Below are 14,605 nucleotides of genomic sequence, written 5' to 3'. Positions count from 1 at the left end.
AGAAGTTTGACTTTTGGGGATGCTTTCTTGAGCCTAAAAGAATGGATCGAGGGCTATCACCATGAAATAATGTCATTTTACTTATTTAACTTTTCATTCGTTGCTTTGTATGCATACCTCAAGGATTCCAAATTATAATTTTATAAATGTCAATCTTTTGGGGTTCTTATCAGTCCCTAAAAAAGTTCATTTTCTTATACCATGTCTATGAGGATATCAACTATGTATAAGACCCCTGAAATAGAAAAATTGAGACAAAGTGACATCATCAAATGGAAAATTAATGTTCCAGTGAGGAATGCGTAACTGACAAAAATTAGTAAACCACCTGAAATGGAGACTGCTATCAACTCACTAAGTAGATCTGTAGAATTGGAAAAACTCCAAAACACTTGAGCAAGTATTTCCTCCCAATCCCACCTCTCACTTGTCAATGAATACATTTTACTGGTCTTGTACTATAAATCAAGATACATCAGGTCCAACTCTCTATTCACTACAATTTTTCCAATGAACATATCCAATATAGAGATTTATCTTGAGGGGTGTCCACCTACAGCTTGTTTTAATGTTTTCTGAGATAACTCGGGTTTTGTGGAAACTTCCTTATCACATCAGTTGTTCTAAAATAGGAAAGAAATTGCATAAGGTGCTTGTACCAGTAACATCTCTCATCACCTATATTCCATACTCTATTAATATAGTAGTCGTAATGCTGAGTTATTTTAGATGTTTTGACATCTTAATTGAGGGTGTACAATTAAGTGGTTATGATGTGCTCTGGTCTGGTAAATGTGCTGTTGTTGTCCTGTAAGGTTAGTAAAGTATGTCTAAGCATTGCCATTATATTTCTTGCATTATCAGTTATCACGACATGAATATGCATAACATTAAAAACATAGTAATATTATATTAGAACAAATCTATTTGTATAAAAAATACAACACGAAAGTCTCACCTAGTCCACAATTTCAAAGGAATTTAAAATTTTCACAAAGTTCTTCCAATATCAACACATGCTGAAGCATAATCCATTAATTTCCAATCCAATGGATAGTGAACCCAAAAAGAGGAATCTAGTTTTTTAGGTCCAGACATGACGGACCAGAGAAAAAATTTGTACATGATATAGTATGCTAATTTTTTCCCTATTTTTTAGAGGAAAAACAAGGTATCACATGTCATTATGAAATAGTGGTATTCGTTTAACAGTCACAGCAGTTAATTGAATATTGCTTTCCACCATAGTAGGTATTATGCTTATAATCAAATGATGAGTAATAGTGGTAGGAACACCTGAAGCTATGACTTATTGGGCAGGATGATAGTTGTTTAAATGATGACATCTCTTTAATGTGCATCCTTGCTTTTCTCTCAAAGTGATCACATATTTTGGCCGTGAAGTGATAATTTGAAATAGCTCATAATTCAGCATCTAATATTTACCTCATCTTCCAACATTGGTTCAATGAAGTGGTTATGGGTCACAAAGAGTAAGGAAACAATTTCAGATAGACCGATGCACTCTAATAACTTTTGGAGCATAAATATAAATCAAACAGTACAAACATAAAAATTTATCATGATACATGATTAATTTGATGAAAATTTTTAACCTAAGCTAAAACTTATAAATAAAGAGAAAACATGCATCATAAAGAAAGAATAAATTTAATAGCATGCGCACAACAGTAAGTTGCACAAAAAAGTTAGACAAACAACTGAACATTAAAATTGAGAAATACAAATTTTATATAAAAATAAATCTAGATTAAGTAAAAAAGAGGTAAGATTTTAAATACATATTTGAATGTTAAAAATGAGAAATATAAAATGTAAATAGAAATAAAATAATTCCAAAAATGAAGCCTACAATAATAAGTCAAAAGGAAAATAAATCAGAATATGTTGGTGAAGTGATTGATATTATCCATCCCATTCTGGCTGAAGAGCTTGAATTTTGAGCTTGAGCTATCGTTCAAGTAGCTACTGAAACTGTTTGAATATGGTGAGTAGATCACTTTTCTTCTTGAGCGGATATGGTCAGGTGTCACTATTGTAGGCCTCTATAAAAGAGACATAATAAAAGAAGCCAAGGGGGGAGATAACTGGAGAAGGGCCCCAAAGGTCTAGGGGCTTTGAGAAAACCTTGTTAGATAAAGAAAATGGAAGATGTTTGGCCTTAGAAACAAAACATGATTCACACACATGCTTCAAATAATTCAGCAAAAGGAAGACGAAAATGTCAATCTGGTGGTGCCACACTTCGGATGACGCCATTGCGCTAACGTGAGCCGACAGCCATCGCCCCTTAAGGCAGTAAAGACCTTGATAAGTGTTACCCTTGATAAGTGTCACTCCAGTCATGTGATCCTTGACAAAGCACATATGAGGCTGCAATTCAAAAGGAAGACGAAAATGTGAATTTATAGGTTTCAAAATCCCAAAGGAGGGATGTTTTGTAAGAGCTATACTTTGATGACTGATAGATAATAAAGTATTTATGTTAGAGAACTAGGCAAAACTCATAGCTTTCCAACATACAACTTATGTGGTTCATTGTAGGGATTTTGTAGATGAAGAAGATGGACATGTAGTGTGACATGATCAAATGCTCCACTATTTGGATACCAGTGAGGTGTTACTGGGAATGACTTACATGTTGGAATCATGGAACCATTTGTGTTGGAATAGTCTGCCTGCAAACGTGGTGGCTAAGTAGTAAACTGTGGACTTTGAGGTATGACACTCTCTCTTTGTGATGGGAGACCATCCCACTACCAGGACAACGGTTTGTAAACGACCTCGTCGTGAAGATTGAGCTGACGCCCATGACTCAACTTCAAGTACACAGCCTAGCAAGGGGTCATAATGGTTGATATTATTTTCATGTATTTCATTTTTCTGAATTATTGGATGGGCCATCGTGTTCGGGCCTCATCCGTTGATATTTTACATTTACAAGTATTTTTGTACGTTTAGGGGAAATCTCTCATTATGAGACAGCTTCCCCTATCTCTGCCTACTTGGACATCCTCCTTACCCTATGTAAAGGGAGGCATGACCAAGGAGCCAAGTGGAGTTCACTTGGAATTAAAAAGAGTTTTCTCATCTGGGTTCCCGCCTCTTCCTTTGGGAAGTTATTTTACAGTTTTTTTTCTAGAGGTAGAAAGTGGAAGCCGCACATCACGCGTTGTTAGATTCACCACTTGAGCCTATCCCGCTGGAAGAATGTCACCGTTGCCACTACCGGCTCGTGGTTTGTTGCTTTGTTTTCTTGGAGCTTCCTCCACGATTTGCTTTCTTCGATGCCCACTCGCCTTCAAGAACCCACGAATTTGATTCTTGCAAACCCATGTTGCCCTGCATCATCGCCCATGGGAATGCCTTGCTTGGCCAGCGCCCATTGCATCTCCAAGAACTCAGTTCTTGAAATTGTCTCCAACCTCTACACATTGTGCCCGTGCAGGATTCGTTGGGCTCGACCGTGTCTTTGGCACTCGCCCGCTGTGCGCACCTCCACATTCATGCCCCATTGCTCAGCGTCATGCGCACAACATCAGCGCCTCATGCCTTTCCGCGTGCACAGTGCCAACGCCCCATGTCTTTCCGCGTGCACAGAGTCAGTGCCCCATGCCTTGGTGCATGTTGTGCCAGTGCTCCGCACCTTGCCACGTGCATGGCACCAACGCACGCCCCAGGGACAGAGAAGTGTGCGCTGACTGCCAGCCATGGTTGCATTTGCCCAGCCGTCAATCACTGCCTCCACCTGCTAGTCGTTCAACCCGGGCTCGCAGAGCACGCGGGGGACCCAGGCGACACGCTACGCGCATCCTGTTGCATCTGCCTACAGCACCGTCCACACCACTGACATCACGGGTTTCGACCCTTCCAGGTTCCTTCGTTCCCCCTTATTTTGTAGTATTGTTATTCCTTCCGGTGCCATTATCGAATTGCTCCTCTGCCTAGGGAATTACACAATATTAGGACTAGCCACCACTTCTCGAGTGGTATGAATTTCATTGGGATATCAGCTAGGATCATTAGCAGTGGAGGTTGAGGACGCCATTTGACACCTCATTGTCCCTCACTTCATAGGTCATCTAGTTGGTCGAATCGGGTCATTAAGAGTCTGATTGTTATTTAGCCCACTCTGACCATTAATTGATTGTCAAACTATTCAGCAAATGGCGCATATTTCCCATTGAATTTTAACGCTTTCCCTCCATTCATACGTAATTTTTGCATTCATATCACCATTCTCCCCTGTGGTGTAACACGAGTCGACCAATCCCAACAGTCGTGTTACCTCACTTTGCTGATTTTGTCGAGGTCCAAAGTGATCACAGCATACATCGACTTGGTGTTTGATCCTGAAGCATATTTGACACTTCAGACCTCTATGATTTTGTTGCCCCAAGTTGTTGAAGCTGTGTCCTCTATTGCCTCAGCCTTTTCCACGACCTATACGATCATGTTGAGTGCCATCTTCTCTATCCTATGCTTGGTTTGTTGTTGGGGGAAGCTCTTCATCCTCCTATTCTCCAACGAAAAGCATGTTCTCTCTAAACATATCATGGAAATGATGGAAGTGAAAGAAATGAGACCTGTGTGGGTATTCACACTTGTTTTAAAGGCTTGATATTTTGGACTAAGTCCTTTGAGCAGGACATACTTTAGACGTCATTCATTCAATGAGCATACAACATAACCTAGACAATTGGCTATATTTCATATATCTTGAACAAATTCATCTATGGTTCTTGTTCATTTTTTAATATTGTGGACTTTGTTCTTTAACACCAATTCCGAACTCAGAACTGGAGGAGAGTTCCCTGTTTAGAGTAAGCCACACTTTGTGGGCTTTTATATAGTCTTGAATAATGGGTAATACTTTGTCCATCATGGATGACACGATGGTGGCCCTGACAGCTGATAAATGCAAAATTAGGGTAAAACTACATCGTTGAGAATTGAGTTTAATCGATAAAATTTATAAACCTATACTCGTAAATAATTTAGTTAGCTAGTGACAAGTAAGGGTCGTCTCCATAGGGAAGGGATGTTAGGGAAGGAACGACCTCAATTGGGTGAAGTCACAAAGATGAGAAGAGTTATGTATATCATTCACGGTAGTGAATGGTAACAATAATTATCACGATAGTGATAGTAATGATGTAAGAAGAGGGACAAGTATCATGTTAATACTAGTAGTGAAAGGTAGAGAAAGACGAGAGGATGAAGGTAGATGTGAGCGCTAGCATGAAATAAGATTTGAGCGAACAATAAGATGAGAGAGGGCTAATTAGGGTTTTATTAGTTGGGGTTTATGATAGATGAAGATGGATAGACTAGATGGGATCGTGGTGGCGGCGGTGTAGTGACGTGGAAAATAGTGGATACGGTAATGGAGGTAGTGAGAATGAGGTAGAATGAGAGAGGTGGTGATATGTTTTAGCCCAAATGGGAAGGAGAGAGGTAGGCGACGAGATCATCAAGAAGTAGGAGACGACATGAAATGGATGAGAGTGGATGATAATTGGTGATGACGGAGTTGTATGAATGATGGTAATGGATGATGGTGAATATGTTTAAACTAACTGAATGTGTTGGAGAAAACTCAATGTAAGGAAAGATGCTAACCTTAGATCCCTATATTCCGCAAGGATCAAGGCGTCTTCCTGCCACAAGTCAACCTCCTCACTTCTCTATTAAACCTCTCCAAGCGCTAGAGACACCAAAGAACACTTGATGGACCTTCAAAACTTTACTTTCTTTCAATCTTCATGTGTGTGCCACGTATACATGTGCACCAGGTGATGGAAATATGACATATGTGCATCACGTGTACACGTATGCACCACGTGTACACGTGGCGACATGTGGCATGTGACAACTCAATGGGTGCTGGAATGTTTGACCATTCCAAGGAAAGAAAGGAAAAAATCATCATTTTTTAATTTATTTTCTCCTCGGCCCACACACACATTTATTGCGAAAAAATGCTCTTTTTTCTGCTGATTGGTCCATATCACCTGTGCCAAGAAAAAGTAAAAGATAATTCAGTTAGCATTACATGTAATTATGGCATTGCTATTCGTGATGCCATAATTGCTTAGCTAAATCATTGGCTGATGTGACTCATTAAGCGGGCGAATGATTGGCTATTGCCAATCATTATTGCTAACTCTGATTTGTTGCTGTTTGATAAATCAAATGAGGGCGCATTGAGTCACGAAATAAAAGATTTAAAATAAGTTCTAAAATTTATATTTAATAAAATAAATACATATTTTGACTTGGAAAAATCATATCTTTACGAAGTACATGTCAAAAAATTCTAGAAAATTATATTCTGACTTAAAAAATTATCAAATTCTTTTAGAATTTGATGTCAGAAAAATCCCTAAAATATGTAAAATGCTGAAAATCAGAATATCATTCTAAAAATAAATTTATCATTTTAAAGCTTGATAACAAACATAAATAATTAATTTAATGTAAATAAGCATTTAAATATGGTCATATTAAACTACAAAAATGCATGTTATCAACGACCATATCTTTTTTCCATCACGAGTCTTCAAAATTTGAAAACATGGCCACATACGCTGGTTTTTCATGAGTAAGATGCTTACCTAGACAGAACGTTTCGACATAGGATGATTGAGCTTGGTGAGCTTGATTCTCACTGGTGGGATGTGCTTGGACGACCAATCCGGTGACTTTATTCTTCGTCGTCTGGGATGTTGCATAAAGAAATGGCCTGACTCTAAATTTTCTTGTGCATCAAAGAGTGGCTCTGATACCATGATGAGAAATATATCACATAGCAATAGACATTGTTGAAGATATTCAAATCTTTGAGAAGGTGAAGCAGGAGGAGGAAGCGAATATACTTGAATAATGGGGATACAAAAGCTGAGAGAATGTGTAGATATAATCTTAACACTGATGACCTATTTATAGGGTAGGATATGAAACGAGGATTGGAATCTGGACATTGGCATCCACGAGGTTAGAATGTTCAAGAGGGAGAAAGGACAGAATGACAAAGGTTGCCAATGCGGCCTTATCAAGTAATCATGAGATTTTCTGCCTAAATGTGTTCTGCATCTCTACAACAGTTAAATCCCCAAATGGGACGCATCTGATGGTGGCAGGTAAGACAAACTGTCATATTGTCGTTAACATCTCTATCTCCCTCTTATCTCTCTCAGTTTCTCTTTCTCCTCTTCTCTCTATCTTCCCTCTTATTTGTCTTAGTCACTCTCTCTCTCCCTCATATCTCTCTCAGTCTCTCGCTTTCCCTCTTATCTCTCTTTCCCCCACTTCTCTCTTGGCCTCTCTCTTTCCCTCTTATCTCTCTTGGTCGCTCTCTCTCCCTCTCCCTCCTCTCCCTCAGTCCCTCTTTCTGTCCTCTCTCTCTCTAGGTCTCTCTCTTTCTATGCTCTCCTTCTCTTGGTCTTGCTTTCTGTCCTCTCCCTCTCTTGGTCTCTCTCTTTCTATTCTCTCGCTCTCCCCCCTCTTCTCTCTGGTCCCTCTCTTATTCTCTTATATCTCCCAATCTCACTCTTTCCCTCTTATTTCTCACGGTTTCTCTCCCATTTTTCTCTCTTGGTCTCTCTCTCTCTCTCCCATTTTTGTCTCTCTATCTCCCTTTTTTCTCTCTAGGTCTCTCTTTGTCTCTCTCTCTCTCTCTCTCTCTCCCATTTTTATCTCTCTGTCTCTCTTCCTCTCTTTATCTCCTCTTCTCTTTCTCAGTCTCTGTCTCTTTCTCTCTGTCAGCCTATCTCTCCCTCTTCTCTCTCTCGGTCTCTCTTTGTCTTTCTTTCTCTCCCATTTTTCTCTCTCGGCCTCTCTTTCTCTCTCTATCTCCCTGTTCTCTCTCTCAGTCTCTCTTTGTCTCTCTCTCTCTCTCCAATTTTTCTTTCTCAGTCTCTATTTCTCTCTCTGTCTCCCTCTTCTCTCTCTCGGTCTCTCTTTGTCTCTCTCTCTCTCTCCAATTTTTCTTTCTCAGTCTCTATTTCTCTCTCTGTCTCCCTCTTCTCTCTCTCGGTCTCTCTTTGTCTCTCTCTCTCCAATTTTTCTTTGGGCAAATACTACGAAAGAGCATGAACTTTCGTTATTGTCAGCCAGGCAGCATGAACTTTCATGCTTGTCTAAAAAATAGCAAGAACCAATAAGAAGACGCTAAGTGGCGTCTTCTTTTTTTCCCCCAGTGGCGGTCAACTCATGACGTGGCTTCCACCATGGCAGCCAGGTGGACTCCACAGTGGCATCCACGTCTCCGGCCGCCGCGGACGCCACCCATCTCCGTCCGCCGACGCCGCCGCCCGTCTCCGTTCCCCGCCGCTGCCCGTCTCCGTCCGCCGCCGCCGCGCGTCTCCGGCCGCCGACGCCGCCGCCATCCTCTCCGCCCATCTCCGCCGCTACGCCGCCCACGCCCACCTCCGCCCCGCCGCCTCCGCCTTCTCCGAGCTCCCCTTCCCTCCTCCCCCCCTCGCCTGGAACCTCATGCTCCATGCCCTCACCCTCGCCGGCCGCCCCGCCGACGCCCTCCGCTGCAACGCCGTCACCTTTTCTTCTTCTTCTTCTTCTTCCGGCAGCCGGATATGGGCGGCGTCGGCGGCCAGAGACGGGGGGCATCGGCGGACGGAGACGGGCAGCGGCGGGGGACGGAGACGGGCGGCGGCGTGAGCGGCGGCCGGAGACGTGGATGCCACCGTGGAGTCCACCTGGCTGCCATGGTGGAAGCCACGTCATGAGTTGACCGCCACTGGGGGGAAAAAAAGAAGACGCCACTTGGCGTCTTCTTATTGGTTCTTGCTATTTTTTAGACAAGCATGAAAGTTCATGCTGCCCGGCTGACAAAAACGAAAGTTCATGCTCTTTCGTAGTATTTGCCCTTTTTCTTTCTGAGTCTCTATTTTTTCTCTCTATCTTCCTCTTCTCTCTCTCGGTCTCTCTTTATCTCTCTCTCTCTCCAATTTTTCTTTCTCAGTCTCTATTTCTCTCTCTATCTCCCTCTTCTCTCTCTCTCGGTGTCAGTCTCTCTCTCTCTCTCCCATTTCTCTCTCTCGATCTCTCTATCTCCCTCTTCTCTCTCTCGGTCTCTCTATGTCTCTCTCGGTCTCTCCGTCTCTTTCTCTCTGTCAATTTATCTCCATCTTCTCTCTCTCGGTCTCTTTGTCTTTCTCTCTCTCTCCCCTTCTCTCTCTGCCTCTCTTTCTCTTTCTCTCTATCTCCCTCTTCTCTCTCTGTCTCTCTGGTTATCTATCTCCCTCTTTTCTCTCTCGGTCTCTCTGGTTATCTATCTATCTCCCTCTTTTCTCTCTCGGTCTCTCTGGTTATCTATCTATCTCCCTCTTTTCTCTCAGTCTCTCTCTCTCTCTCTCAATCTCTCTTTCTCCCCCTATCTCCCTCTTCTCTCTCTCAGTCCCTCTCTGTCTCTCTGTCCTATTTTTCTCTCTCTGTCTCTCTTTGTCTTTCTCTCTATGTCCCTCTTCTCTCTCAGTCTCTCTTTCTCTTTCTCTCTGTTAATCTATCTATGTCCCTCTTCTCTCTCTCTTTCTTCCTCTTAATCTATCTATCTCCCTCTTCTCTCTCTCGGTCTCTCTTTGTTTCTCTTTATCTCTCCCATTTTTCTCTCTCGGTCTCTCTCCCTCCCTGTCTCCCTCTTCTCTCTCTCGGTCTCTATTTGTCTCTCTCTCTCGCTCATTTTTTTCTCCGGTCTCTCTCTCTTTCTCTCTCTATCTCCCTCTCAGTCTCTCTTTCGCTTTCTCAATCTATCTATATCTTATCTCTCTTTCTCTATCTATCTCTTTATTCTTTCTCTTTCTCTATCTATCTCCATCTTATCTCTTTCTCTTTCTCTCTCCCACTTCTCTCTGTGTGTCTTTCTTTCTCTCTTTCCGTCCTCTCCCCCTCTTCTTTGTCTCTTAGTCTCTCTTTCTCTCTTTCCCTCCTTTCACTCTTCCTCTTCTATCTCTCCGTTTTTATTTCTCTCTTTCCCTCACATCTCTCTCCTTCCCTCTTCTCTCTCTCAGTCTCTTTCTCTGTTTCCCTCTTTCTCTCTCCCTCTTCTCTCTCTCAGACTCTCTTTCTCTGTTTCCCTCCTCTCTCTCTCTCTCCTCTCTCAGTCTCTCTTTCTCTGTTTCCCTCTTCTCTCTCTCAGACTCTCTTTCTCTCTTTCTATGTTTACCTCCTCTTCTCTTTCACCCTTTACTTTCTCTCAGTCTCTATTTCTCTCTTTCTCTGTTTCCCTCTTCTCTCTCTCAGACTCTCTTTCTCTCTTTCTATGTTTACCTCCTCTTCTCTTTCACCCTTTACTCTCTCTCAGTCTCTATTTCTCTCTTTCTCTGTTTCCCTCTTCTCTCTCTCAGACTCTCTTTCTCTCTTTCTATGTTTACCTCCTCTTCTCTTTCACCCTTTACTCTCTCTCAGTCTCTATTTCTCTCTTTCTCTGTTTCCCTCTTCTCTCTCTCAGACTCTCTTTCTCTCTTTCTATGTTTACCTCCTCTTCTCTTTCACCCTTTACTTTCTCTCAGTCTCTATTTCTCTCTTTCTCTGTTTCCCTCTTCTCTCTCTCAGACTCTCTTTCTCTCTTTCTATGTTTACCTCCTCTTCTCTTTCACCCTTTACTTTCTCTCAGTCTCTATTTCTCTCTTTCTCTGTTTCCCTCTTCTCTCTCTCAGACTCTCTTTCTCTCTTTCTATGTTTACCTCCTCTTCTCTTTCACCCTTTACTCTCTCTCAGTCTCTATTTCTCTCTTTCTCTGTTTCCCTCTTCTCTCTCTCAGACTCTCTTTCTCTCTTTCTATGTTTACCTCCTCTTCTCTTTCACCCTTTACTCTCTCTCAGTCTCTATTTCTCTCTTTCTCTGTTTCCCTCTTCTCTCTCTCTTCCTCTTCTCTCTTTCCTTATCTCTCTTTCCCTCCTCTTTCTTGGTCTCTCTTTTTCTCTCTTCTCCTCCTCTCTCTTGGTTTCTCTTTCTCTCTGTTTCCCTCTCTTGCTCCCTCATCGCTCTCTCCCTCCTATATCTCAACTTGTTCTCTCTCTCTCTCTCTCTCTCTCTCTGCTCTGTCTTTTTCTCTCTCCTACCTATCTCTCAACTTGTTCTCTCTCTCTCTCTCTCTCTCTCGCTCTGTCTTTTTCTCTCTCCCGCCTATCTTTATCCTTCTTCTTTCTATCAGTCTCTCTATCTCTCTCCTTCATCTTTCTCTCTCCCTCTAATCTCTCAACTTTTCTTCTCTCTCTCTCTCCCCATCCTCCTCCTCTCTCTCTCTCTCTTTCATTATTTAACAATCGATCACCACCATCCTATGTGACATATAGGGTTCTATGACGCTGATCTGGATGAAACACTCTTTCAATGGAAAACTTGGAACATAATTGAAACGACATCAAGAAAATAATTGATCAATTTTTCAAACACACATCATATCCGTGTTCTGTTGGATTATAGGGTGAGATGTATTAATATACTCAATTGTGCAGCCTCTAGATGTATCTACACGATCCTTGGCATAACAAATTTCCTTCTTCACTTTGACGAGCTCCGTTTATGCTCCATCATTGTCGTTACACTAGGTTTGATCACATCAAAAATGGAAAGGAACCATGTGGATAGAGTGGAAGAAGGGAAAGAGCCCTCAACAATTTTGGCATGAGTGATTTTTGTTGAGGGTCTTTTATTAATTATATTACGCGGATATTTATCATAAAACTCTCAAACTTTAAGTATATCTACCGACGTCTAAGAGACCATTTGAGCAAGGCCTTTTATGCCCATGTAACAATGTCCTTTGATTAGGAATTAACAACCTTTAGTGATCCAATAACCTTTATTCGTCTTCTAATTAATTAATTATCTCATCATACAAATAAATCAATAACAAATCAATCTAACCTAATCGATAGGTTGAGACTCCAACTTGTGGCATGCCAAGCTAGACCTATTGCTTTGGAAGATAAAAATGAGTGTGCATAGACTCACCGTGGAACTTATTTGTCATTGATTACTGTGTATTAATAGTCCCTCATCTATTTAACTCTCCTAAGATGACATAGGGTATGGTCTACTGTCAAACTTGAATTGGTCATCCGAATTAGTATTGATGCGTTTGGAAATCATCATAGAACTCATCTCTGATATTCCGCTACCTTGGCCAAGGACTTCACCACAATTTTATCTTCACCACACCTCTTATATGGTGGTGGATGATCCCATCTTGATCACTCTATCATCTTTTTGAACATCTTATTGTACCCAAACTAAGACTGTTTATAATTCTTTGATTAGGAAGTATCTGTCCACAAGACATATTTGGTGTCTCAGGTCTAAGGTCCATTTACGTAAAAAAGACATGGATCAAACTGATTGAGAATTTGGTATAACACCATTTAGGGATTTGTATGGATAAACTTAGTAAACTCTTTCAGCTGAAGAGTGCCCACGATCTACTCTTAATGTCTCCACACTAATGGCTATGAGTAAAACTAGATAGTGTTATTCTATAAGGAAACTTTGAAGCCCTTTTCAAGTATCCTTCTAATAAGAATATTTAGAATAAAGGCTTAAAACAAGTTATATCCATATGATGATCTCATCATAATTCACAACTCATATCATTTCTTCGTAGATTTTTATTATAAGCATTACATATGCACTATGATGAATGCATCATGTTAAAGAACAATGAATATAATGTGGAATGTGTTATCAGCTTGCCAACCACAAATCCCTCTCCCTCTTCTCTCTCACTCTGTCCCCCTGTTATCTCTTGGTCTCTCTTTGTCTCTCCCTCCCTCCCTCTACTCTCCCTTAGTCTCTCTTTCTCTCTCATTCGACCTCTCTTCCCCTCTCTTCCCCTCTCCCTTTTATCTCCCTCGGTATCTCTCTCTCTGCATCTTCTCTGTCGGTCTCTCTTTCTCTCTCTCTCTCTCCGTCTTCTCTCGCTTGGTCTCTCTTTCTCTCTCTCCCTCCTCTCTTTCTCTCCATCTTCTCTTATTCCATCTCTCTTTATCACTCTCCCTCCTCTCTTTCTCTCCATCTTTTCTTATTCGATCTCTCTTTCTCTCTTCCTCTCCCTCAATCTCTTTCTCTCTCCCTCCTCTCTCTCTCTCCATCTTCTCTTATTCGATCTCTCTTTCTCTCTCTCCCTCCTCTCTCTCCATCTACTCTCATTTGACCTCTCTTTCTTTGTCTCCCTCTCTCTCTCTCTCCATCTTCTCTCTCTCGATCTCTTTCTCTCTCTCCCCTCTCTCTCTCCTTCATCATTTAACAATCTGTCACTAAGATCATCTTTGACAGTCATCCCATCACATGACCCAGCTAACAGCCTCCATCACTGTCATGTCATCTGCCACCAAAAAAATTCATGTCGCAGTCACAAATGTCTAAAATATCATCTATCAGACCTCCCTCACCGTGATGCATGATGTGACGGATGACGTTGCAATTCCCTATGTGGAGTGTTACCCAGTGATCAATGCCTCGATCATGTGATCACCAGCGCACACAATCATACCTCTTTAGGGACACCTGATATAATTGGAATGAGACAGAGAAGGTTACCATTAGAGCTGTTGGACGTAAACAGATGACGATCTTGGACGGATGGAACGAGACTGAAAGGACTTCCGTTCAGTTATCCGTCTGGGGCATTTTGGTTCATCCGATTTGTCATTTGTCCCAATTTCTTCATCGTCACAAGTCCGTCATCAGTCCCCTTCCGATATTCGTCCGTTACAGAAAACAAAACGGATAACGGACGAATGGATGATGAGGTAAATCAAGATCGAGAGAGAGGGAGAGAGAGGAGGGGGAGCGATGGAGAGAGAGAGGAGGAGAGGGAACGATCGAGAAAAAGAGGGAGGAGTGATCAAGAGAGAGAGAAAGAGAGGGAGGGAGAAAGAGAGGTTGATTGAGAGAGAGAGGGAACGATCGAGAGAGAGAGGAAGAGGGAGTGATCGAGAGAGAGAGAGAGAGAGGGAGAAGGAGAGGGAGAGATGGAAAGTCGGGGAAGAAGCAGGCCGGATGACAAACGGCCCCCAGTTTGATGTTTACGCGGCATAATCTGAGCTGTTTCCCAGAAATCAGAGAACCCAGCGAAACGAAAGCTCCGTGTGTAGAAAGTCAATGGGGAGACAGGAGGGAGAGATAGAGAGAGGAAGAGAGCAAGAGGGAGTAAGACGAAGAGAGAGGGATAGAGAGAGAGAGGAAGTGGGAGTGATCAAGAGAGAGAGAGGGAGGGAGAAGGAGAGGGTGATCGAGAGAAAAAGAGAGAGGTGTTAAGACGAAGCATGTTCTTGAACAGTTGAAAGAAGAAGAAGAAGAATTGGAGAGAGAGAGCGAGAGCGAGAGGAAGAAGATAGACACAAGAACAAGAAAAATGTTTAAGATTGTGTTATATTCCACAAAGAATTACATTAATGTTGGTTTGTATTTATATTGTATATATAAAAATTATAGTTATAAATACTATAGTTAGTTTGTTATAATCGTAGCCGTTATACAAGTTATAACGGCTAGTTTATAACAAATAATGGCCGTTGGATCTTATCGATAAATGTGAGACCTATCTATATGTATCCTATCTATG

The sequence above is a fragment of the Wolffia australiana genome, chromosome 10 (assembly GCF_029677425.1).
Source record: "Wolffia australiana isolate 7733 chromosome 10, ASM2967742v1".
NCBI classification, from domain to species: domain Eukaryota; kingdom Viridiplantae; phylum Streptophyta; class Magnoliopsida; order Alismatales; family Araceae; genus Wolffia; species Wolffia australiana.
The sequence above is the reverse complement of the archived record's forward strand: the minus strand, read 5'-3'. Positions refer to the sequence as shown.